The sequence below is a fragment of the Ambystoma mexicanum genome (assembly GCF_040938575.1).
Source record: "Ambystoma mexicanum isolate Mex_15411 chromosome 12 unlocalized genomic scaffold, UKY_AmexF1_1 Mex_chr12_unloc.1, whole genome shotgun sequence".
NCBI lineage: Eukaryota > Metazoa > Chordata > Amphibia > Caudata > Ambystomatidae > Ambystoma > Ambystoma mexicanum.
This window is the reverse complement of record NW_027182322.1, coordinates 6,518,592-6,543,428: the sequence shown is the minus strand read 5'-3', so window position 1 is coordinate 6,543,428 and position 24,837 is coordinate 6,518,592. Positions and strand designations below refer to the sequence as shown.

Below are 24,837 nucleotides of genomic sequence, written 5' to 3'. Positions count from 1 at the left end.
GAGCTACTTGGGCTGCTACGATGTGACGTTCCACCTCTATCATAAGCTGTACTCCATCTGTGATGTCATGACTCATGTTTGAATTAAAGGTTGGTTGTGATGTTATCCATGAGAATAAGTGGACACCTGATCCCCAGTCACTTATTTAAGATCTCAATAATCAAGTCAGAATCCAAATGAAAGTCATCAAAGTGGAGCCAATTAGAAATAATATAGTTACACAAACCTGGCAATGGTGCGGCAGCCAGGGCCGATAATGGCCCGCCAGCCTGAGAGCAGGAAAGTGTGAGAGCAGTGATGGTCTTGTGAGAGTTTACAGCTGTTATTGACCCTGTCCCCTTCCATTGCAGAGTTTTCTCCCTATAAGAAGTGCAGAGGCTCCCTCCGGGGTGCTAATAGTACATTTATTTTTTTGCGCAGGAGAAGTGCTCTTCACCAATTGCACGTGCCAAATCACCCGAAGGCCACCACCATAAAATTCAGGCATTCATGTTCATGCGTCCTCCATGTTATGTCCTTATAAAGGGATGCATCTTCATGATGACTCCATGTCACACCTGCATACAAGGATGCATGTTCATGCCACCTCGTTCTCTTGGCTTCATACAGGGATTTTATCTCCTCCCTGTCTCACCCTCATGCAGGGATGCATGACCAATGCTCCTTCCCTTCTCGCCCGCATACATGGATGCACGTTCATGTCTCCTCGTTCTCTCGGCTTCATACTGGGATTTTATCTCCTCCCTGTCTCACCCTCAGGAAGGGATGCATGACCAATGCTCCTTCCCGTCTCGCCCGCATACATGGATACACGTTCACGCCTCCTCCTTCTCTCGGCTTCATACGGGGATCATATCTCCTCCCTGTCTCACCCTCATGCAGGGATGCATGACCAATGCTCCTTCCCTTCTCGCCTGCATACATGGATGCACGTTCACGCCTCCTCCTTCTCTCGACTTCATACGGGGATCATATCTCCTCCCTGTCTCACCCTCATGCAGGGATGCATGACCAATGCTCCTTCCCTTCTCGCCTGCATACATGGATGCACGTTCACGCCTCCTCCTTCTCTCGGCTTCATACGGGGATCATATCTCCTCCCTGTCTCACCCTCATGCAGGGATGCATGACCAATGCTCCTTCCTGTCTCGCCCGCATACATGGATGCACGTTCACGCCTCCTCCTTCTCTCGGCTTCATACGGGGATCATATCTCCTCCCTGTCTCACCCTCATGCAGGGATGCATGACCAATGCTCCTTCCCTTCTCGCCTGCATACATGGATGCACGTTCACGCCTCCTCCTTCTCTCGGCTTCATACGGGGATCATATCTCCTCAATGTCTCACCCTCACTTCCAACATGTGTAACTTCTTGTTCTCTTTGACGTCTGGGGCATGGGTGGCTACTGCACAGCTCTAGATGTCGCCCACCTGCAAGGTGCTATGGAAAGCACTTTTCCACATTGGACGTGCTATATTAACCCCCTCTCCCCAAATACAATAAAAATAAAGAAATATATGTGCTTCCATAATGTCTACCTTCTAATGTTTCATATGTGTAAGCACATTGTCCTCCTCCTGACCACATTCTAAAACTATGTGCAAATTGTTCCTTCCATAAACTGTCACTTCCTTGGCCCTTTATTTATAATGACTGTTATACTCTCTCTCTTTCCGCCACAGTATAAAAAAGCCTAGCACACCTCATGATTGGACTAAGAAATTCCTGTCATTTAGTTGGAAATGATTTTCCCATTATCCCCAAAAACTCCTCACTGTGTCTAAGAACGCTTTTTTTCACAGGACAATACAGATCAGATTGACTTGAAAGGTCCTTTCACGCGACTACAGAATGCCTCTCATTCCACTAAAAGATACGCCAGTGCCTACAATAGCCTAGGACTAGACTATGAGTCCCAATGTAGAAAGACCACAAGTCCACAGATATGCCTGTTTATTTAAACATCTGTATTATCATCAGCGTGTGACTGTAAAGGCGGGACCTTGCGCTCTCTGTAACGCGCTCCATTGGCAACATCAGTTAAATGTCGTTGGTTCAATCCCTCGCAGATGTTGTTTTTATTCCCATTTGTAACTGGGAAATACTGTCGCTGCAATACATATGTCTTAATCAAGCTAGTGGTTATTGACGTAAATGGCAGTGTTATAATGTTTCATGTACTGCAAATGTCACCACATAATGCGCTCTTAATTAGATTTGGTTGAAATACATTACAGTCACCCGATGAAAAAGTGTGCAAAGAGCATTAAAGAAACAAAAGGTTCATAACAGTAACAGGACATATCGAATTGTTTCAGTCCTCCACAGAGATTGCCAATGTATTAATGGAAATTCTAAAATATCTGCCCAACTGCCGTGACATTGCCTCACCGCAATGCCGTGACTCGGATTCGAACCGAGGTTGCTGCGGCCACAACGCAGAGTACTAACCACTATACGATCACGGCGAGCTACTTGGGCTGCAACGATGTGACGTTCCACCTCTATCATAAGCTGTACTCCATCTGTGATGTCATGACTCATGTTTGAATTAAAGGTTGGTTGTGATGTTATCCATGAGAATAAGTGGACACCTGATCCCCAGTCACTTATTTAAGATCTCAATAATCAAGTCAGAATCCAAATGAAAGTCATAAAAGTGGAGCCAATTAGAAATAATATAGTTACACAAACCTGGCAATGGTGCGGCAGCCAGGGCCGATAATGGCCCGCCAGCCTGAGAGCAGGAAAGTGTGAGAGCAGTGATGGTCTTGTGAGAGTTTACAGCTGTTATTGACCCTGTCCCCTTCCATTGCAGAGTTTTCTCCCTATAAGAAGTGCAGAGGCTCCCTCCGGGGTGCTAATAGTACATTTATTTTTTTGCGCAGGAGAAGTGCTCTTCACCAATTGCACGTGCCAAATCACCCGAAGGCCACCACCATAAAATTCAGGCATTCATGTTCATGCGTCCTCCATGTTATGTCCTTATAAAGGGATGCATCTTCATGATGACTCCATGTCACACCTGCATACGAGGATGCATGTTCATGCCACCTCGTTCTCTTGGCTTCATACAGGGATTTTATCTCCTCCCTGTCTCACCCTCATGCAGGGATGCATGACCAATGCTCCTTCCCTTCTCGCCCGCATACATGGATGCACGTTCATGTCTCCTCGTTCTCTCGGCTTCATACTGGGATTTTATCTCCTCACTGTCTCACCCTCAGGAAGGGATGCATGACCAATGCTCCTTCCCGTCTCGCCCGCATACATGGATACACGTTCACGCCTCCTCCTTCTCTCGGCTTCATACGGGGATCATATCTCCTCCCTGTCTCACCCTCATGCAGGGATGCATGACCAATGCTCCTTCCCTTCTCGCCTGCATACATGGATGCACGTTCACGCCTCCTCCTTCTCTCGACTTCATACGGGGATCATATCTCCTCCCTGTCTCACCCTCATGCAGGGATGCATGACCAATGCTCCTTCCCTTCTCGCCTGCATACATGGATGCACGTTCACGCCTCCTCCTTCTCTCGGCTTCATACGGGGATCATATCTCCTCCCTGTCTCACCCTCATGCAGGGATGCATGACCAATGCTCCTTCCTGTCTCGCCCGCATACATGGATGCACGTTCACGCCTCCTCCTTCTCTCGGCTTCATACGGGGATCATATCTCCTTCCTGTCTCACCCTCATGCAGGGATGCATGACCAATGCTCCTTCCCTTCTCGCCTGCATACATGGATGCACGTTCACGCCTCCTCCTTCTCTCGGCTTCATACGGGGATCATATCTCCTCAATGTCTCACCCTCACTTCCAACATGTGTAACTTCTTGTTCTCTTTGACGTCTGGGGCATGGGTGGCTACTGCACAGCTCTAGATGTCGCCCACCTGCAAGGTGCTATGGAAAGCACTTTTCCACATTGGACGTGCTATATTAACCCCCTCTCCCCAAATACAATAAAAATAAAGAAATATATGTGCTTCCATAATGTCTACCTTCTAATGTTTCATATGTGTAAGCACATTGTCCTCCTCCTGACCACATTCTAAAACTATGTGCAAATTGTTCCTTCCATAAACTGTCACTTCCTTGGCCCTTTATTTATAATGACTGTTATACTCTCTCTCTTTCCGCCACAGTATAAAAAAGCCTAGCACACCTCATGATTGGACTAAGAAATTCCTGTCATTTAGTTGGAAATGATTTTCCCATTATCCCCAAAAACTCCTCACTGTGTCTAAGAACGCTTTTTTTCACAGGACAATACAGATCAGATTGACTTGAAAGGTCCTTTCACCCGACTACAGAATGCCTCTCATTCCACTAAAAGATACGCCAGTGCCTACAATAGCCTAGGACTAGACTATGAGTCCCAATGTAGAAAGACCACAAGTCCACAGATATGCCTGTTTATTTAAACATCTGTATTATCATCAGCGTGTGACTGTAAAGGCGGGACCTTGCGCTCTCTGTAACGCGCTCCATTGGCAACATCAGTTAAATGTCGTTGGTTCAATCCCTCGCAGATGTTGTTTTTATTCCCATTTGTAACTGGGAAATACTGTCGCTGCAATACATATGTCTTAATCAAGCTAGTGGTTATTGACGTAAATGGCAGTGTTATAATGTTTCATGTACTGCAAATGTCACCACATAATGCGCTCTTAATTAGATTTGGTTGAAATACATTACAGTCACCCGATGAAAAAGTGTGCAAAGAGCATTAAAGAAACAAAAGGTTCATAACAGTAACAGGACATATCGAATTGTTTCAGTCCTCCACAGAGATTGCCAATGTATTAATGGAAATTCTAAAATATCCGCAATGCCCTGACTCGGATTCGAACCGAGGTTGCTGCGGCCACAACGCAGAGTACTAACCACTATATGATCACGGCGAGCTACTTGGGCTGCTACAATGTGACGTTCCACCTCTATCATAAGCTGTACTCCATCTGTGATGTCATGACTCATGTTTGAATTAAAGGTTGGTTGTGATGTTATCCATGAGAATAAGTGGACACCTGATCCCCAGTCACTTATTTAAGATCTCAATAATCAAGTCAGAATCCAAATGAAAGTCATCAAAGTGGAGCCAATTAGAAATAATATAGTTACACAAACCTGGCAATGGTGCGGCAGCCAGGGCCGATAATGGCCCGCCAGCCTGAGAGCAGGAAAGTGTGAGAGCACTGATGGTCTTGTGAGAGTTTACAGCTGTTATTGACCCTGTCCCCTTCCATTGCAGAGTTTTCTCCCTATAAGAAGTGCAGAGGCTCCCTCCGGGGTGCTAATAGTACATTTATTTTTTTGCGCAGGAGAAGTGCTCTTCACCAATTGCACGTGCCAAATCACCCGAAGGCCACCACCATAAAATTCAGGCATTCATGTTCATGCGTCCTCCATGTTATGTCCTTATAAAGGGATGCATGTTCATGATGACTCCATGTCACACCTGCATACAAGGATGCATGTTCATGCCACATCGTTCTCTTGGCTTCATACAGGGATTTTATCTCCTCCCTGTCTCACCCTCATGCAGGGATGCATGACCAATGCTCCTTCCCTTCTCGCCCGCATACATGGATGCACGTTCATGTCTCCTCGTTCTCTCGGCTTCATACGGGGATTTTATCTCCTCCCTGTCTCTCCCTCAGCAAGGGATGCATGACCAATGCTCCTTCCCGTCTCGCCCGCATACATGGATGCACGTTCACGCCTCCTCCTTCTCTCGGCTTCATACGGGGATCATATCTACTCCCTGTCTCACCCTCATGCAGGGATGCATGACCAATGCTCCTTCCTGTCTCGCCCGCATACATGGATGCACGTTCACGCCTCCTCCTTCTCTCGGCTTCATACGGGGATCATATCTCCTCCCTGTCTCACCCTCATGCAGGGATGCATGACCAATGCTCCTTCCCTTCTCGCCTGCATACATGGATGCACGTTCACGCCTCCTCCTTCTCTCGGCTTCATACGGGGATCATATCTCCTCCCTGTCTCACCCTCATGCAGGGATGCATGACCAACGCTCCTTCCTGTCTCGCCCGCATACATGGATGCACGTTCACGCCTCCTCCTTCTCTCGGCTTCATACGGGGATCATATCTCCTCCCTGTCTCACCCTCATGCAGGGATGCATGACCAACGCTCCTTCCCTTCTCGCCTGCATACATGGATGCACGTTCACGCCTCCTCCTTCTCTCGGCTTCATACGGGGATCATATCTCCTCAATGTCTCACCCTCACTTCCAACATGTGTAACTTCTTGTTCTCTTTGACGTCTGGGGCATGGGTGGCTACTGCACAGCTCTAGATGTCGCCCACCTGCAAGGTGCTATGGAAAGCACTTTTCCACATTGGACGTGCTATATTAACCCCCTCTCCCCAAATACAATAAAAATAAAGAAATATATGTGCTTCCATAATGTCTACCTTCTAATGTTTCATATGTGTAAGCACATTGTCCTCCTCCTGACCACATTCTAAAACTATGTGCAAATTGTTCCTTCCATAAACTGTCACTTCCTTGGCCCTTTATTTATAATGACTGTTATACTCTCTCTCTTTCCGCCACAGTATAAAAAAGCCTAGCACACCTCATGATTGGACTAAGAAATTCCTGTCATTTAGTTGGAAATGATTTTCCCATTATCCCCAAAAACTCCTCACTGTGTCTAAGAACGCTTTTTTTCACAGGACAATACAGATCAGATTGACTTGAAAGGTCCTTTCACGCAACTACAGAATGCCTCTCATTCCACTAAAAGATACGCCAGTGCCTACAATAGCCTAGGACTAGACTATGAGTCCCAATGTAGAAAGACCACAAGTCCACAGATATGCCTGTTTATTTAAACATCTGTATTATCATCAGCGTGTGACTGTAAAGGCGGGACCTCGCGCTCTCTGTAAAGCGCTCCATTGGCAACATCAGTTAAATGTCGTTGGTTCAATCCCTCGCGGATGTTGTTTTTATTCCCATTTGTAACTGGGAAATACTGTCGCTGCAATACATATGTCTTAATCAAGCTAGTGGTTATTGACGTAAATGGCAGTGTTATAATGTTTCATGTACTGCAAATGTCACCAGATAATGCGCTCTTAATTAGATTTGGTTGAAATACATTACAGTCACCCGATGAAAAAGTGTGCAAAGAGCATTAAAGAAACAAAAGGTTCATAACAGTAACAGGACATATCGAATTGTTTCAGTCCTCCACAGAGATTGCCAATGTATTAATGGAAATTCTAAAATATCTGCCCAACTGCCGTGACATTGCCTCACCGCAATGCCGTGACTCGGATTCCAACCGAGGTTGCTGCGGCCACAACGCAGAGTACTAACCACTATATGATCACGGCGAGCTACTTGGGCTGCTACAATGTGACGTTCAACCTCTATCATAAGCTGTACTCCATCTGTGATGTCATGACTCATGTTTGAATTAAAGGTTGGTTGTGATGTTATCCATGAGAATAAGTGGACACCTGATCCCCAGTCACTTATTTAAGATCTCAATAATCAAGTCAGAATCCAAATGAAAGTCATCAAAGTGGAGCCAATTAGAAATAACATAGTTACACAAACCTGGCAATGGTGCGGCAGCCAGGGCCGATAATGGCCCGCCAGCCTGAGAGCAGGAAAGTGTGAGAGCAGTGATGGTCTTGTGAGAGTTTACAGCTGTTATTGACCCTGTCCCCTTCCATTGCAGAGTTTTCTCCCTATAAGAAGTGCAGAGGCTCCTTCCGGGGTGCTAATAGTACATTTATTTTTTTGCGCAGGAGAAGTGCTCTTCACCAATTGCACGTGCCAAATCACCCGAAGGCCACCACCATAAAATTCAGGCATTCATGTTCATGCGTCCTCCATGTTATGTCCTTATAAAGGGATGCATGTTCATGATGACTCCATGTCACACCTGCATACAAGGATGCATGTTCATGCCACCTCGTTCTCTTGTCTTCATACAGGGATTTTATCTCCTCCCTGTCTCACCCTCATGCAGGGATGCATGACCAATGCTCCTTCCCTTCTCACCCGCATACATGGATGCACGTTCATGTCTCCTCGTTCTCTCGGCTTCATACTGGGATTTTATCTCCTCCCTGTCACACCCTCAGGAAGGGATGCATGACCAATGCTCCTTCCCGTCTCGCCCGCATACATGGATGCACGTTCACGCCTCCTCCTTCTCTCGGCTTCATACGGGGATCATATCTCCTCCCAGTCTCACCCTCATGCAGGGATGCATGACCAATGCTCCTTCCTGTCTCGCCCACATACATGGATGCACGTTCACGCCTCCTCCTTCTCTCGGCTTCATACGGGGATCATATCTCCTCCCTGTCTCACCCTCATGCAGGGATGCATGACCAATGCTCCTTCCCTTCTCGCCTGCATACATGGATGCACGTTCACGCCTCCTCCTTCTCTCGGCTTCATACGGGGATCATATCTCCTCCCTGTCTCACCCTCATGCAGGGATGCATGACCAACGTTCCTTCCTGTCTCGCCCGCATACATGGATGCACGTTCACGCCTCCTCCTTCTCTCGGCTTCATACGGGGATCATATCTCCTCCCTGTCTCACCCTCATGCAGGGATGCATGACCAATGCTCCTTCCCTTCTCGCCTGCATACATGGATGCACGTTCACGCCTCCTCCTTCTCTCGGCTTCATACGGGGATCATATCTCCTCAATGTCTCACCCTCACTTCCAACATGTGTAACTTCTTGTTCTCTTTGACGTCTGGGGCATGGGTGGCTACTGCACAGCTCTAGATGTCGCCCACCTGCAAGGTGCTATGGAAAGCACTTTTCCACATTGGACGTGCTATATTAACCCCCTCTCCCCAAATACAATAAAAATAAAGAAATATATGTGCTTTCATAATGTCTACCTTCTAATGTTTCATATGTGTAAGCACATTGTCCTCCTCCTGACCACATTCTAAAACTATGTGCAAATTGTTCCTTCCATAAACTGTCACTTCCTTGGCCCTTTATTTATAATGACTGTTATACTCTCTCTCTTTCCGCCACAGTATAAAAAAGCCTAGCACACCTCATGATTGGACTAAGAAATTCCTGTCATTTAGTTGGAAATGATTTTCCCATTATCCCCAAAAACTCCTCACTGTGTCTAAGAACGCTTTTTTTCACAGGACAATACAGATCAGATTGACTTGAAAGGTCCTTTCACACGACTACAGAATGCCTCTCATTCCACTAAAAGATACGCCAGTGCCTACATTAGCCTAGGACTAGACTATGAGTCCCAATGTAGAAAGACCACAAGTCCACAGATATGCCTGTTTATTTAAACATCTGTATTATCATCAGCGTGTGACTGTAAAGGCGGGACCTCGCGCTCTCTGTGAAGCGCTCCATTGGCAACATCAGTTAAATGTCGTTGGTTCAATCCCTCGCGGATGTTGTTTTTATTCCCATTTGTAACTGGGAAATACTGTCGCTGCAATACATATGTCTTAATCAAGCTAGTGGTTATTGACGTAAATGGCAGTGTTATAATGTTTCATGTACTGCAAATGTCACCAGATAATGCGCTCTTAATTAGATTTGGTTGAAATACATTACAGTCACCCGATGAAAAAGTGTGCAAAGAGCATTAAAGAAACAAAAGGTTCATAACAGTAACAGGACATATCGAATTGTTTCAGTCCTCCACAGAGATTGCCAATGTATTAATGGAAATTCTAAAATATCCGCAATGCCCTGAATCGGATTCGAACCGAGGTTGCTGCGGCCACAACGCAGAGTACTAACCACTATACGATCACGGCGAGCTACTTGGGCTGCTACAATGTGTCGTTCCACCTCTATCATAAGCTGTACTCCATCTGTGATGTCATGACTCATGTTTGAATTAAAGGTTGGTTGTGATGTTATCCATGAGAATAAGTGGACACCTGATCCCCAGTCACTTATTTAAGATCTCAATAATCAAGTCAGAATCCAAATGAAAGTCATCAAAGTGGAGCCAATTAGAAATAATATAGTTACACAAACCTGGCAATGGTGCGGCAGCCAGGGCCGATAATGGCCCGCCAGCCTGAGAGCAGGAAAGTGTGAGAGCAGTGATGGTCTTGTGAGAGTTTACAGCTGTTATTGACCCTGTCCCCTTCCATTGCAGAGTTTTCTCCCTATAAGAAGTGCAGAGGCTCCCTCCGGGGTGCTAATAGTACATTTATTTTTTTGCGCAGGAGAAGTGCTCTTCACCAATTGCACGTGCCAAATCACCCGAAGGCCACCACCATAAAATTCAGGCATTCATGTTCATGCGTCCTCCATGTTATGTCCTTATAAAGGGATGCATGTTCATGATGACTCCATGTCACACCTGCATACAAGGATGCATGTTCATGCCACCTCGTTCTCTTGGCTTCATACAGGGATTTTATCTCCTCCCTGTCTCACCCTCATGCAGGGATGCATGACCAATGCTCCTTCCCTTCTCGCCCGCATACATGGATGCACGTTCATGTCTCCTCGTTCTCTCGGCTTCATACGGGGATTTTATCTCCTCCCTGTCTCACCCTCAGCAAGGGATGCATGACCAATGCTCCTTCCCGTCTCGCCCGCATACATGGATGCACGTTCACGCCTCCTCCTTCTCTCGGCTTCATACGGGGATCATATCTACTCCCTGTCTCACCCTCATGCATGGATGCATGACCAATGCTCCTTCCCTTCTCGCCCGCATACATGGATGCACGTTCACGCCTCCTCCTTCTCTCGGCTTCATACGGGGATCATATCTCCTCCCTGTCTCACCCTCATGCAGGGATGCATGACCAATGCTCCTTCCTGTCTCGCCCGCATACATGGATGCACGTTCACGCCTCCTCCTTCTCTCGGCTTCATACGGGGATCATATCTCCTCCCTGTCTCACCCTCATGCATGGATGCATGACCAATGCTCCTTCCCTTCTCGCCTGCATACATGGATGCACGTTCACGCCTCCTCCTTCTCTCGGCTTCATACGGGGATCATATCTCCTCCCTGTCTCACCCTCATGCAGGGATGCATGACCAACGCTCCTTCCTGTCTCGCCCGCATACATGGATGCACGTTCACGCCTCCTCCTTCTCTCGGCTTCATACGGGGATCATATCTCCTCCCTGTCTCACCCTCACTTCCAACATGTGTAACTTCTTGTTCTCTTTTTGACGTTTGGGGCATGGGTGGCTACTGCACAGCTCTAGATGTCGCCCACCTGCAAGGTGCTATGGAAAGCACTTTTCCACATTGGACGTGCTATATTAACCCCCTCTCCCCAAATACAATAAAAATAAAGAAATATATGTGCTTCCATAATGTCTACCTTCTAATGTTTCATATGTGTAAGCACATTGTCCTCCTCCTGACCACATTCTAAAACTATGTGCAAATTGTTCCTTCCATAAACTGTCACTTCCTTGGCCCTTTATTTATAATGACTGTTATACTCTCTCTCTTTCCGCCACAGTATAAAAAAGCCTAGCACACCTCATGATTGGACTAAGAAATTCCTGTCATTTAGTTGGAAATGATTTTCCCATTATCCCCAAAAACTCCTCACTGTGTCTAAGAACGCTTTTTTTCACAGGACAATACAGATCAGATTGACTTGAAAGGTCCTTTCAAGCGACTACAGAATGCCTCTCATTCCACTAAAAGATACGCCAGTGCCTACAATAGCCTAGGACTAGACTATGAGTCCCAATGTAGAAAGACCACAAGTCCACAGATATGCCTGTTTATTTAAACATCTGTATTATCATCAGCGTGTGACTGTAAAGGCGGGACCTCGCGCTCTCTGTAACGCGCTCCATTGGCAACATCAGTTAAATGTCGTCGGTTCAATCCCTCGCGGATGTTGTTTTTATTCCCATTTGTAACTGGGAAATACTGTCGCTGCAATACATATGTCTTAATCAAGCTAGTGGTTATTGACGTAAATGGCAGTGTTATAATGTTTCATGTACTGCAAATGTCACCACATAATGCGCTCTTAATTAGATTTGGTTGAAATACATTACAGTCACCCGATGAAAAAGTGTGCAAAGAGCATTAAAGAAACAAAAGGTTCATAACAGTAACAGGACATATCGAATTGTTTCAGTCCTCCACAGAGATTGCCAATGTATTAATGGAAATTCTAAAATATCTGCCCAACTGCGGCAATGCCGTGACTCGGATTCGAACTGAGGTTGCTGCGGCCACAACGCAGAGTACTAACCACTATAAGATCACGGCGAGCTATTTGGGCTGCTACAATGTGACGTTCCACCTCTATCATAAGCTGTACTCCATCTGTGATGTCATGACTCATGTTTGAATTAAAGGTTGGTTGTGATGTTATCCATGAGAATAAGTGGACACCTGATCCCCAGTCACTTATTTAAGATCTCAATAATCAAGTCAGAATCCAAATGAAAGTCATCAAAGTGGAGCCAATTAGAAATAATATAGTTACACAAACCTGGCAATGGTTCGGCAGCCAGGGCCGATAATGGCCCACCAGCCTGAGAGCAGGAAAGTGTGAGAGCAGTGATGGTCTTGTGAGAGTTTACAGCTGTTATTGACCCTGTCCCCTTCCATTGCAGAGTTTTCTCCCTATAAGAAGTGCAGAGGCTCCCTCCGGGGTGCTAATAGTACATTTATTTTTTTGCGCAGGAGAAGTGCTCTTCACCAATTGCACGTGCCAAATCACCCGAAGGCCACCACCATAAAATTCAGGCATTCATGTTCATGCGTCCTCCATGTTATGTCCTTATAAAGGGATGCATGTTCATGATGACTCCATGTCACACCTGCATACAAGGATGCATGTTCATGCCGCCTCGTTCTCTTGGCTTCATACAGGGATTTTATCTCCTCCCTGTGTCACCCTCATGCAGGGATGCATGACCAATGCTCCTTCCCTTCTCGCCCGCATACATGGATGCACGTTCATGTCTCCTCGTTCTCTCGGCTTCATACAGGGATTTTATCTCCTCCCTGTCTCACCCTCAGGAAGGGATGCATGACCAATGCTCCTTCCCGTCTCGCCCGCATACATGGATGCACGTTCACGCCTCCTCCTTCTCCCGGCTTCATACGGGGATCATATCTCCTCCCTGTCTCACCCTCATGCAGGGATGCATGACCAATGCTCCTTCCTGTCTCGCCCGCATACATGGATGCACGTTCACGCCTCCTCCTTCTCTTGGCTTCATACGGGGATCATATCTCCTCCCTGTCTCACCCTCATGCAGGGATGCATGACCAATGCTCCTTCCCTTCTCGCCTGCATACATGGATGCACGTTCACGCCTCCTCCTTCTCTCGGCTTCATACGGGGATCATATCTCCTCCCTGTCTCACCCTCATGCAGGGATGCATGACCAACGCTCCTTCCTGTCTCGCCCGCATACATGGATGCACGTTCACGCCTCCTCCTTCTCTCGGCTTCATACGGAGATCATATCTCCTCCCTGTCTCACCCTCATGCAGGGATGCATGACCAATGCTCCTTCCCTTCTCGCCTGCATACATGGATGCACGTTCACGCCTCCTCCTTCTCACGGCTTCATACGGGGATCATATCTCCTCAATGTCTCACCCTCACTTCCAACATGTGTAACTTCTTGTTCTCTTTGACGTCTGGGGCATGGGTGGCTACTGCACAGCTCTAGATGTCGCCCAACTGCAAGGTGCTATGGAAAGCACTTTTCCACATTGGACGTGCTATATTAACCCCCTCTCCCCAAACACAATAAAAAAAAAGAAATATATGTGCTTCCATAATGTCTACCTTCTAATGTTTCATATGTGTAAGCACATTGTCCTCCTCCTGACCACATTCTAAAACTATGTGCAAATTGTTCCTTCCATAAACTGTCCCTTCCTTGGCCCTTGATTTATAATGACTGTTATACTCTCTCTCTTTCCGCCACAGTATAAAAAAGCCTAGTACACCTCATGATTGGACTAAGAAATTCCTGTCATTTAGTTGGAAATGATTTTCCCATTATCCCCAAAAACTCCTCACTGTGTCTAAGAACGCTTTTTTTCACAGGACAATACAGATCAGATTGACTTGAAAGGTCCTTTCACGTGACTACAGAATGCCTCTCATTCCACTAAAAGATACGCCAGTGCCTACAATAGCCTAGGACTAGACTATGAGTCCCAATGTAGAAAGACCACAAGTCCACAGATATGCCTGTTTATTTAAACATCTGTATTATCATCAGCGTGTGACTGTAAAGGCGGGACCTCGCGCTCTCTGTAACGCGCTCCATTGGCAACATCAGTTAAATGTCGTTGGTTCAATCCCTCGCGGATGTTGTTTTTATTCCCATTTGTAACTGGGAAATACTGTCGCTGCATGTCATGATCTCTGCTTCCAAAAGGTCAGGGTTTTCCCAACTCCCTTGGAAGCAGATCCATAACCCAGGTTCCGAGTGCCAACCAGTCCCAATTGGGACCTTTTGGACCCAGTCCTGGCGCCAGTGGCACCAGGCTCATAAATATGCCCAGTCCCAGCGCTGGAAGCGCCGGGCTCATAATGCTTGGGTGGACTTACCTTCAGCAGACCATGCTGCTTACTTGCCTGCCAGTTGAGCCTCTGATCCTCTTCTGTTTGGAACTACTTTTCCTGTTGGGTGGGGCTGGAGCCACTCCCTAGATTCAGAACACTGGAACTCTTCTGGAAGGCAGGAACTCTTTTCTTACCAGGAACTCTTTTCTTACTTAGGCGTGGCTGTGGAAGGAGACACCTAAGCACTACAGGAGGCTATTTAAACCACACCCGGTGGATGAATCTTGCTTTGCGTTATTCTGCAACCTCTGCAGCAGAACGCTCATCGTTTCTTCTGCATCCGGTCCTGGGCCTAAGGAAAAAGGCTTACCATCCTGAATCCAGTCTTCAGCAACACCTATAAAGACAAGAAAGAACAGGTTAGCATTCCGGCATCTGAAAGGCAAAGGCTTACCATCCTGAATCCAGTCTTCAGCAACACCTATAAAGACAAGAAAGAACAGGTTAGCATTCCGGCATCTGAAAGACAAAAGTTTACCAACTCTTTGCACGCTCCGGAGGCCTTCGGCGCTGCATCCCGCATCTGAAAGACAAAACAAGGTGCGTTTAAAGACATTGGGGAACTTTAATACTCACGTGCCATTACTCCTTTCCACATCTAATCCAGTGGGTATTCCGGCACCCTGCAGCCGCTCCGAACTCGTACCTGCAAAATAAAAAGACAGTTAGAGCGCATAGTGAAGCAGGCAACAAGCGCTTACTTACGTGCTTCCAGGCGCTTCTATTCATCACACAGGCTCCATCTTCAACTCACTTCAGCCCGTCATCCGCCATCGCCGGAACCCTGCAAAACAAGAGACATCATTACTAAAGACTTTAAAGACATTTGAATGACTCGAAACTTACCGTTCGTGCAGTAAACGACGGACAGCAGTCCTCTGAAGTCAAGAGGCCTGCGCTACCTATCCAGTGAAGAAACTGGTTACAGCACCCTGCCCCGAGGCAGATGGAGAGCTCGGCATTCACTTACCTAAGGTGAGAGCGTTAACCTTTGGGGGTCTACAGGAGAGGAGAAGAGGAAAGAGATAGGGACACCCCAATAACCCCAGTTCATTAACCCCATATTTTCTATCTGCAGACATCTTACTCTACACGTCAGGCATACAGTGCACAGAGGTCCAGCCCAAAGAGCCAACCGGGTGCTACACATCACCTTTGAAGATACAGTAGTCGCCCAGTCAAGACCGGCGCCTCTGCGAGAATCAGGTGAGCGTTACAGAACGCAAAGCCTACCGCAAAACTCTCGCCCCGGCGCTATGGAAACCTCGGATACTGACACCCTAGCCCGGTTACTTGGGGAACTAAGGGCAGAAGTGCATGCAGCTCGTCAGGAAACGAATGCTCTAAGAAGGGAACTAATTATTTCCAAGGAGAGAACAGACAATCTTGCTAGACAAGTGCTACAGTCACAAGCCGGACAGACCCCGTTACCCGCATCAGGGGCAAATCTTCCTTCAACATCCTCTATGAATCCAGTGCAGATCAACCTACCTGGGAATGTACCTCTGGCTCCGCCCGAACGATTTTCTGGTGACCCAAAGAGGTTTGCAGTATTTATCAATCAGTGCCGGTTGCACTTCTTATGCCGGCCAGCAGCCTTTCCAACTGATCAAGCAAAAGTAGCTTTTGTACTTTCATACCTTAGTGGCAATGCGGCAGACTGGTCGATCCCTCTAGTTAATCAAGATGATCCGGTTCTCCATGATTTTCAAGCCTTTCAGCTTAGTATGGAAAAACTGTTCGCAAGACATTCACAGGGGCAGGCCTTGGACAATGAGCTTCTTTCGTTGCGACAGGGTAATCAAGACCTTTTGGCTTATATTGCATCTTTCAATAGACTAATAGTGGAAACTCAATGGCCTGAGGACAAAAGGATTACGCTGTTTTATAGAGGTCTACGTGGAGAGCTCAAAGACATTTTAGCCCAAGTAGTGAATCCCCCACAAGACTGTTCGGATTATATAGACTTGGTCGTTCAAATAGATCACAGGCTGCAGAACAGGAAGGCCGATCGTTCCAAGTTTGATGCTCGAGTATTTTCCAAACCGCCAACTCCTTCCAAAGGAGTAGACTCCGGGGAACCCATGCAAATAGGGGGTCTGAAAGGTCCTCTAACACAAAGGGAGCGGGAAAGGAGGAAACAGTAGCAATTATGCCTATATTGCGGAAACTCAGGGCACTTTCTTCGAGACTGTCCGGTGAAACCTGCCAGGAAGGCAGTAGGAGCTGCAGTTACCAAAGTTACAAACTCTGAGCAGGGAAACGACCTCGCCCGACAAGAATAGAGATCCTCTTGCCGAGCGTGAAAACCAGTTCCGTGACCTCGCATTTCGTGATACCTATGGTCCTCATTAGCCCTGATAATCCGGATCGATTACATGCAATTGAAGCTTACGTCGACAGCGGTGCCATCGGCAATTATGTGGATCATGAAATGGTTTTAAGGATGAATCTAACTCTTTGTCCCAAGGCTGTAAAGGACGTCATTACTACGGTGGATGGTACGGAGATAGCCTCCGGGCCAGTAACGCTTACCACTCAAGAGGTGACGCTAGTAAGTCAAGATGGACACCATGAGAAGATCGTGTTCGATGTGATCAAGGCCCCTCAGTTTCAGATTATTCTAGGAATACCTTGGTTAGAGAAACACAATCCTCTGATCGATTGGCGAGCAAGAACGGTCCAGTTTCCAGAATGTGTCTCTACTTGTCACCCTCCACCTGGTGTTGCACTGGCCGCAATTTCTTCAGAGACTCCCCAGTTACCTCCCGAATACCTAGAATACCAAGATGTTTTCCGGAAGGATCAGGCTAACTCTCTACCTCCTCATAGGTCTTATGACTGCCAGAAAGACCTGATACCTGGATCTACTCCTCCTTGTAGTAGAATTTATGCCCTCACCGAGCCTGAGAACCTTCACCTTCGACAATACCTGGATCAATACCTGGCAAATGGGTTTATTCGTCCTTCCAAGTCCCCTGCTTCTTCAGCTTTGTTCTTCGTTCCAAAAAAGGAAGGAGACCTTAGAACTTGTATCGATTATCGCTCCCTGAACCAGATCACCGTTAAGAATAGATATCCGTTACCTTTGATCCCTGAACTCCTGGACCAAGTCAGAAAAGCATGCATATATACAAAGCTGGATCTTAGAGGAGCTTACCACTTGGTACGAGTAAAAGAGGGCGATGAATGGAAGACGGCCTTCCGCACCAAGTATGGGCTATTTGAATATCAGGTCATGCCCTTCGGACTTTGCAATGCCCCGGCCGCCTTTCAATATTTTATGAACGATGTCCTCAGAGAGCTCATAGATGTATGTGTTGTTGTTTACATTGACGACATCCTCGTTTATTCTTCATCGGAATCTGAACATCGGAAACACGTGAAAATGGTCCTCGAAAGATTGCGTCAACACAAACTTTTCGCTAAGTTGGAAAAATGTGTTTTCAACGTGACTGAAGTTGAATTCTTGGGATTCATATTATCACCTGGCGGAGTGCGTATGGATTCAAAGAAGGTCGATGCAGTTCTCAAATGGCCATCACCATCCTCCGTAAAAGGTGTGCAAAGCATGTTAGGCTTCGCTAACTTTTACCGCAGGTTTATCCCCGAATTCTCTCGAATAGTCCAGCCCATCACTGCCTTGTTAAAGAAAAACAAACGTTTTGAATGGTCTACCGAGGCGGAACAAGCTTTCCAGGATTTGAAGACTAAATTTATCTCTGCACCAATCTTAAAACACCCTCGCCCCGAACTCCCCTACATCGTGGAAACTGATGCTTCAAGCCTTGCCATGGGGGCAGTTCTATCACAAAAGGACCCGGTAACCAATCAGTTGCATCCCGTGGCATTTTGGTCCCGCAAATTCTCGCCTCCTGAAATCAATTACACGATTACTGACAAGGAACTTCTGGCTATCAAGTCTGCCTTTAAGGCTTGGCGGCATTATCTGCTGGGGGCCCGAAACACCGTTACTGTGATTACGGATCACCGAAACCTGCAATATTTGAAGACCGCAAAAGCCCAATCCTCTAGACAACTCCGTTGGGCATTATTCTTTGCCGAGTTTGACTTCATAATTACCTATCGACCTGGTACAAAGAACGGTAAAGCCGATGCCCTTTCTCGGATGGGAGTGGAAGAACACCTGGTCAACCCTAAACTTGTACCAATCATTCCCGAACAAAGAATTCTGGGTGTAATCGCCACAGGATCCATAGAGGAAGTTAAGGATAAAGCCAGGCAACTTGTAACTCCAGCAGACATACAGAATTGGCATCTGCAGGGAAAGGACTTTGCAGTAAAGGACAACTTATTGTATTTCCAAGAACGATTATACCTACCCAGCACAGATTTACAGAAAAAAGTAATCTCTTGTTATCACGACTCTTTAATGGAAGGTCATCCCGGTATAGCCAAGACCTCAGAAAAGATCAAGCGCTACTTCTGGTGGCCATCTTGGAAAAAAGATATCAGAGACTTTATAATGTCCTGTGGAGTATGCGCCCAAAACAAGAGTCAAAAGGAAAGACCAGCAGGCCTCTTACGCCCTATTGACATCCCACCTCGCCCTTGGCATACGCTTTCTATGGACTTCATCACCGATCTACCTCCATGCTCCGGATACAATACGATTCTAGTAATCGTGGACTTATTCTCCAAGATGGCGCATTTCATTCCGCTCAAAGGCTTGCCAACAGCAGCAACTCTGGCCCGAGAATTTCTCGAAAACATCGTCCGACTGCACGGTTTTCCTTCGGTTCTAATTTCGGATCGAGGTAGTCAATTTATTTCTCATTTTTGGCGAAGTTGCTGTCGGTCGGCTCAAATTGATGTGAGACTATCGACCAGTCACCACCCTCAGACCGACGGACAAACCGAGAGGACCAATCAAACTCTGGAACAGTATTTACGCTGCATGCTGCAACAAACTGAAAAAACTTGGAATGATATCCTTTGGATAGCCGAGTATGCCTACAATAACTCTGTCCATTCGGGAACTGGGAAAACCCCGTTTTTTCTTTTGTACGGCAGTCACCCTCGAACCTCGGAGTTGGATCCCCTCCAAGATCTTGAAACACCAGCAGTAGACTACCTGCATTCTACAATCACCCAAGCCTTTAAGGAAGCTGTTTCTCACCTTCAAAGGGCTAAAGAACAATACAAGAAAGGAGCAGATCAACATCGGAAGGAAGCCCCTCACTATCAAGTAGGGGATCAAGTCTGGTTATCCACCAAATATCTATCTCTAAAAGGGCCACGCACATTCAACCCAAGATACCTTGGTCCCTATTCCATCACTACCATAGTAAACCCAGTAGCGGTCAAGTTGGACTTGCCCCCGCACATGAAGATACATGCGGTCTTACACGTCTCTCTATTAAAACCCGTGCAACCTCAAACCCGACTAACCAAATCTCCAAAACCTATCCTAGTGGATGGAGAACTCGAGTTTGAAGTCAAAAGCATTCTGGACTCCAATATCTCCAAATCTAAACTATTCTACCTAATTGACTGGAAAGGCTACGGCCCCCAAGAGAGATCCTGGGAACCTGCTGAATATGTCCACGCTCCTCGCCTAATCAAAAGATTTCACCGAACATTTCCTGACAAGCCAAAACCCCCGGAGAAGCCCGGTTTGGGAGGGGCCTTGAGGGGGGGTACTGTCATGATCTCTGCTTCCAAAAGGTCAGGGTTTTCCCAACTCCCTTGGAAGCAGATCCATAACCCAGGTTCCGAGTGCCAACCAGTCCCAATTGGGACCTTTTGGACCCAGTCCTGGCGCCAGTGGCACCAGGCTCATAAATATGCCCAGTCCCAGCGCTGGAAGCGCCGGGCTCATAATGCTTGGGTGGACTTACCTTCAGCAGACCATGCTGCTTACTTGCCTGCCAGTTGAGCCTCTGATCCTCTTCTGTTTGGAACTACTTTTCCTGTTGGGTGGGGCTGGAGCCACTCCCTAGATTCAGAACACTGGAACTCTTCTGGAAGGCAGGAACTCTTTTCTTACCAGGAACTCTTTTCTTACTTAGGCGTGGCTGTGGAAGGAGACACCTAAGCACTACAGGAGGCTATTTAAACCACACCCGGTGGATGAATCTTGCTTTGCGTTATTCTGCGACCTCTGCAGCAGAACGCTCATCGATTCTTCTGCATCCGGTCCTGGGCCTAAGGAAAAAGGCTTACCATCCTGAATCCAGTCTTCAGCAACACCTATAAAGACAAGAAAGAACAGGTTAGCATTCCGGCATCTGAAAGACAAAAGTTTACCAACTCTTTGCACGCTCCGGAGGCCTTCGGCGCTGCATCCCGCATCTGAAAGACAAAACAAGGTGCGTTTAAAGACATTGGGGAACTTTAATACTCACGTGCCATTACTCCTTTCCACATCTAATCCAGTGGGTATTCCGGCACCCTGCAGCCGCTCCGAACTCGTACCTGCAAAATAAAAAGACAGTTAGAGCGCATAGTGAAGCAGGCAACAAGCGCTTACTTACGTGGTTCCAGGCGCTTCTATTCATCACACAGGCTCCATCTTCAACTCACTTCAGCCCGTCATCCGCCATCGCCGGAACCCTGCAAAACAAGAGACATCATTACTAAAGACTTTAAAGACATTTGAATGACTCGAAACTTACCGTTCGTGCAGTAAACGACGGACAGCAGTCCTCTGAAGTCAAGAGGCCTGCGCTACCTATCCAGTGAAGAAACTGGTTACAGCACCCTGCCCCGAGGCAGATGGAGAGCTCGGCATTCACTTACCTAAGGTGAGAGCGTTAACCTTTGGGGGTCTACAGGAGAGGAGAAGAGGAAAGAGATAGGGACACCCCAATAACCCCAGTTCATTAACCCCATATTTTCTATCTGCAGACATCTTACTCTACACGTCAGGCATACAGTGCACAGAGGTCCAGCCCAAAGAGCCAACCGGGTGCTACACATCACCTTTGAAGATACGGTAGTCGCCCAGTCAAGACCGGCGCCTCTGCGAGAATCAGGTGAGCGTTACACTGCAATACATATGTCTTAATCAAGCTAGTGGTTATTGACGTAAATGGCAGTGTTATAATGTTTCATGTACTGCAAATGTCACCACATAATGCGCTCTTAATTAGATTTGGTTGAAATACATTACAGTCACCCGATGAAAAAGTGTGCAAAGAGCATTAAAGAAACAAAAGGTTCATAACAGTAACAGGACATATCGAATTGTTTCAGTCCTCCACAGAGATTGCCAATGTATTAATGGAAATTCTAAAATATCTGCCCAACTGCCGTGACATTGCCTCACCGCAATGCCGTGACTCGGATTCGACCGAGGTTGCTGCGGCCACAACGCAGAGTACTAACCACTATACGATCACGGCGAGCTACTTGGGCTGCTACAATGTGACGTTCCACCTCTATCATAAGCTGTACTCTATCTGTGATGTCATGACTCATGTTTGAATTAAAGGTTGGTTGTGATGTTATCCATGAGAATAAGTGGACACCTGATCCCCAGTCACTTATTTAAGATCTCAATAATCAAGTCAGAATCCAAATGAAAGTCATCAAAGTGGAGCCAATTAGAAATAATATAGTTACACAAACCTGGCAATGGTGCGGCAGCCAGGGCCGATAATGGCCCGCCAGCCTGAGAGCAGGAAAGTGTGAGAGCAGTGATGGTCTTGTGAGAGTTTACAGCTGTTATTGACCCTGTCCCCTTCCATTGCAGAGTTTTAACCCTATAAGAAGTGCAGAGGCTCCCTCCGGGGTGCTAATAGTAAATTTATTTTTTTGCGCAGGAGAAGTGCTCTTCACCAATTGCACGTGCCAAATCACCCAGAGGCCACCACCATAAAATTCAGGCATTCATGTTCATGCGTCCTCCATGTTATGTCCTTATAAAGGGATGCATGTTCATGATGACTCCATGTCACACCTGCATACAAGGATGCATGTTCATGCCGCCTCGTTCTCTTGGCTTCATACAGGGATTGTATCTCCTCCCTGTCTCACCCTCATGCAGGGATGCATGACCAATGCTCCTTCCCTTCTCGCCCGCATACATGGATGCACGTTCATGTCTCCTCGTTCTCTCGGCTTCATACAGGGATTTTATCTCCACCCTGTCTCACCCTCAGGAAGGGATGCATGACCAATGCTCCTTCCCGTCTCGCCCGCATACATGGATGCACGTGCACGCCTCCTCCTTCTCTCGGCTTCATACGGGGATCATATCTCCTCCCTGTCTCACCCTCATGCAGGGATGCATGACCAATGCTCCTTCCTGTCTCGCCCGCATACATGGATGCACGTTCACGCCTCCTCCTTCTCTCGGCTTCATACGGGGATCATATCTCCTCCCTGTCTCACCCTCATGCAGGGATGCATGACCAATGCTCCTTCCCTTCTCGCCTGCATACATGGATGCACGTTCACGCCTCCTTCTTCTCTCGGCTTCATACGGGGATCATATCTACTCCCTGTCTCACCCTCATGCAGGGATGCATGACCAATGCTCCTTCCTGTCTCGCCCGCATACATGGATGCACGTTCACGCCTCCTCCTTCTCTCGGCTTCATACGGGGATCATATCTCCTCCCTGTCTCACCCTCATGCAGGGATGCATGACCAATGCTCCTTCCCTTCTCGCCTGCATACATGGATGCACGTTCACGCCTCCTCCTTCTCTTGGCTTCATACGGGGATCATATCTCCTCCCTGTCTCACCCTCATGCAGGGATGCATGACCAACGCTCCTTCCTGTCTCGCCCGCATACATGGATGCACGTTCACGCCTCCTCCTTCTCTCGGCTTCATACGGGAATCATATCTCCTCCCTGTCTCACCCTCATGCAGGGATGCATGACCAACGCTCCTTCCCTTCTCGCCTGCATACATGGATGCACGTTCACGCCTCCTCCTTCTCTCGGCTTCATACGGGGATCATATCTCCTCAATGTCTCACCCTCACTTCCAACATGTGTAACTTCTTGTTCTCTTTGACGTGTGGGGCATGGGTGGCTACTGCACAGCTCTAGATGTCGCCCACCCTCAAGGTGCTATGGAAAGCACTTTTCCACATTGGACGTGCTATATTAACCCCCTCTCCCCAAATACAATAAAAATAAAGAAATATATGTGCTTCCATAATGTCTACCTTCTAATGTTTCATATGTGTAAGCACATTGTCCTCCTCCTGACCACATTCTAAAACTATGTGCAAATTGTTCCTTCCATAAACTGTCACTTCCTTGGCCCTTTATTTATAATGACTGTTATACTCTCTCTCTTTCCGCCACAGTATAAAAAAGCCTAGCACACCTCATGATTGGACTAAGAAATTCCTGTCATTTAGTTGGAAATGATTTTCCCATTATCCCCAAAAACTCCTCACTGTGTCTAAGAACGCTTTTTTTCACAGGACAATACAGATCAGATTGACTTGAAAGGTCCTTTCACGCGACTACAGAATGCCTCTCATTCCACTAAAAGATACGCCAGTGCCTACAATAGCCTAGGACTAGACTATGAGTCCCAATGTAGAAAGACCACAAGTCCACAGATATGCCTGTTTATTTAAACATCTGTATTATCATCAGCGTGTGACTGTAAAGGCGGGACCTCGCGCTCTCTGTAACACGCTCCATTGGCAACATCAGTTAAATGTCGTTGGTTCAATCCCTCGCGGATGTTGTTTTTATTCCCATTTGTAACTGGGAAATACTGTCGCTGCAATACATATGTCTTAATCAAGCTAGTGGTTATTGACGTAAATGGCAGTGTTATAATGTTTCATGTACTGCAAATGTCACCACATAATGCGCTCTTAATTAGATTTGGTTGAAATACATTACAGTCACCCGATGAAAAAGTGTGCAAAGAGCATTAAAGAAACAAAAGGTTCATAACAGTAACAGGACATATCGAATTGTTTCAGTCCTCCACAGAGATTGCCAATGTATTAATGGAAATTCTAAAATATCTGCCCAACTGCCGTGACATTGCCTCACCGCAATTCCGTGACTCGGATTCGAACCTAGGTTGCTGCGGCCACAACGCAGAGTACTAACCACTATACGATCACGGCGAGCTACTTGGGTTGCTACAATGTGAGGTTCCACCTCTATCATAAGCTGTACTCCATCTGTGATGTCATGACTCATGTTTGAATTAAAGGTTGGTTGTGATGTTATCCATGAGAATAAGTGGACACCTGATCCCCAGTCACTTATTTAAGA

At 46.9% G+C, this 24,837-nt stretch overlaps 1 non-coding gene across 1 annotated transcript; it reads right to left on the bottom strand.

Annotated features, from left to right (window-relative positions):
• Positions 1-2,398: 2,398 nt before the first annotated feature.
• TRNAH-GUG (transfer RNA histidin (anticodon GUG)) lies at positions 2,399-2,470 on the bottom strand. Its single transcript has one exon. It is a non-coding gene; the product is annotated as a tRNA-His (tRNA).
• Positions 2,471-24,837: the final 22,367 nt, after the last annotated feature.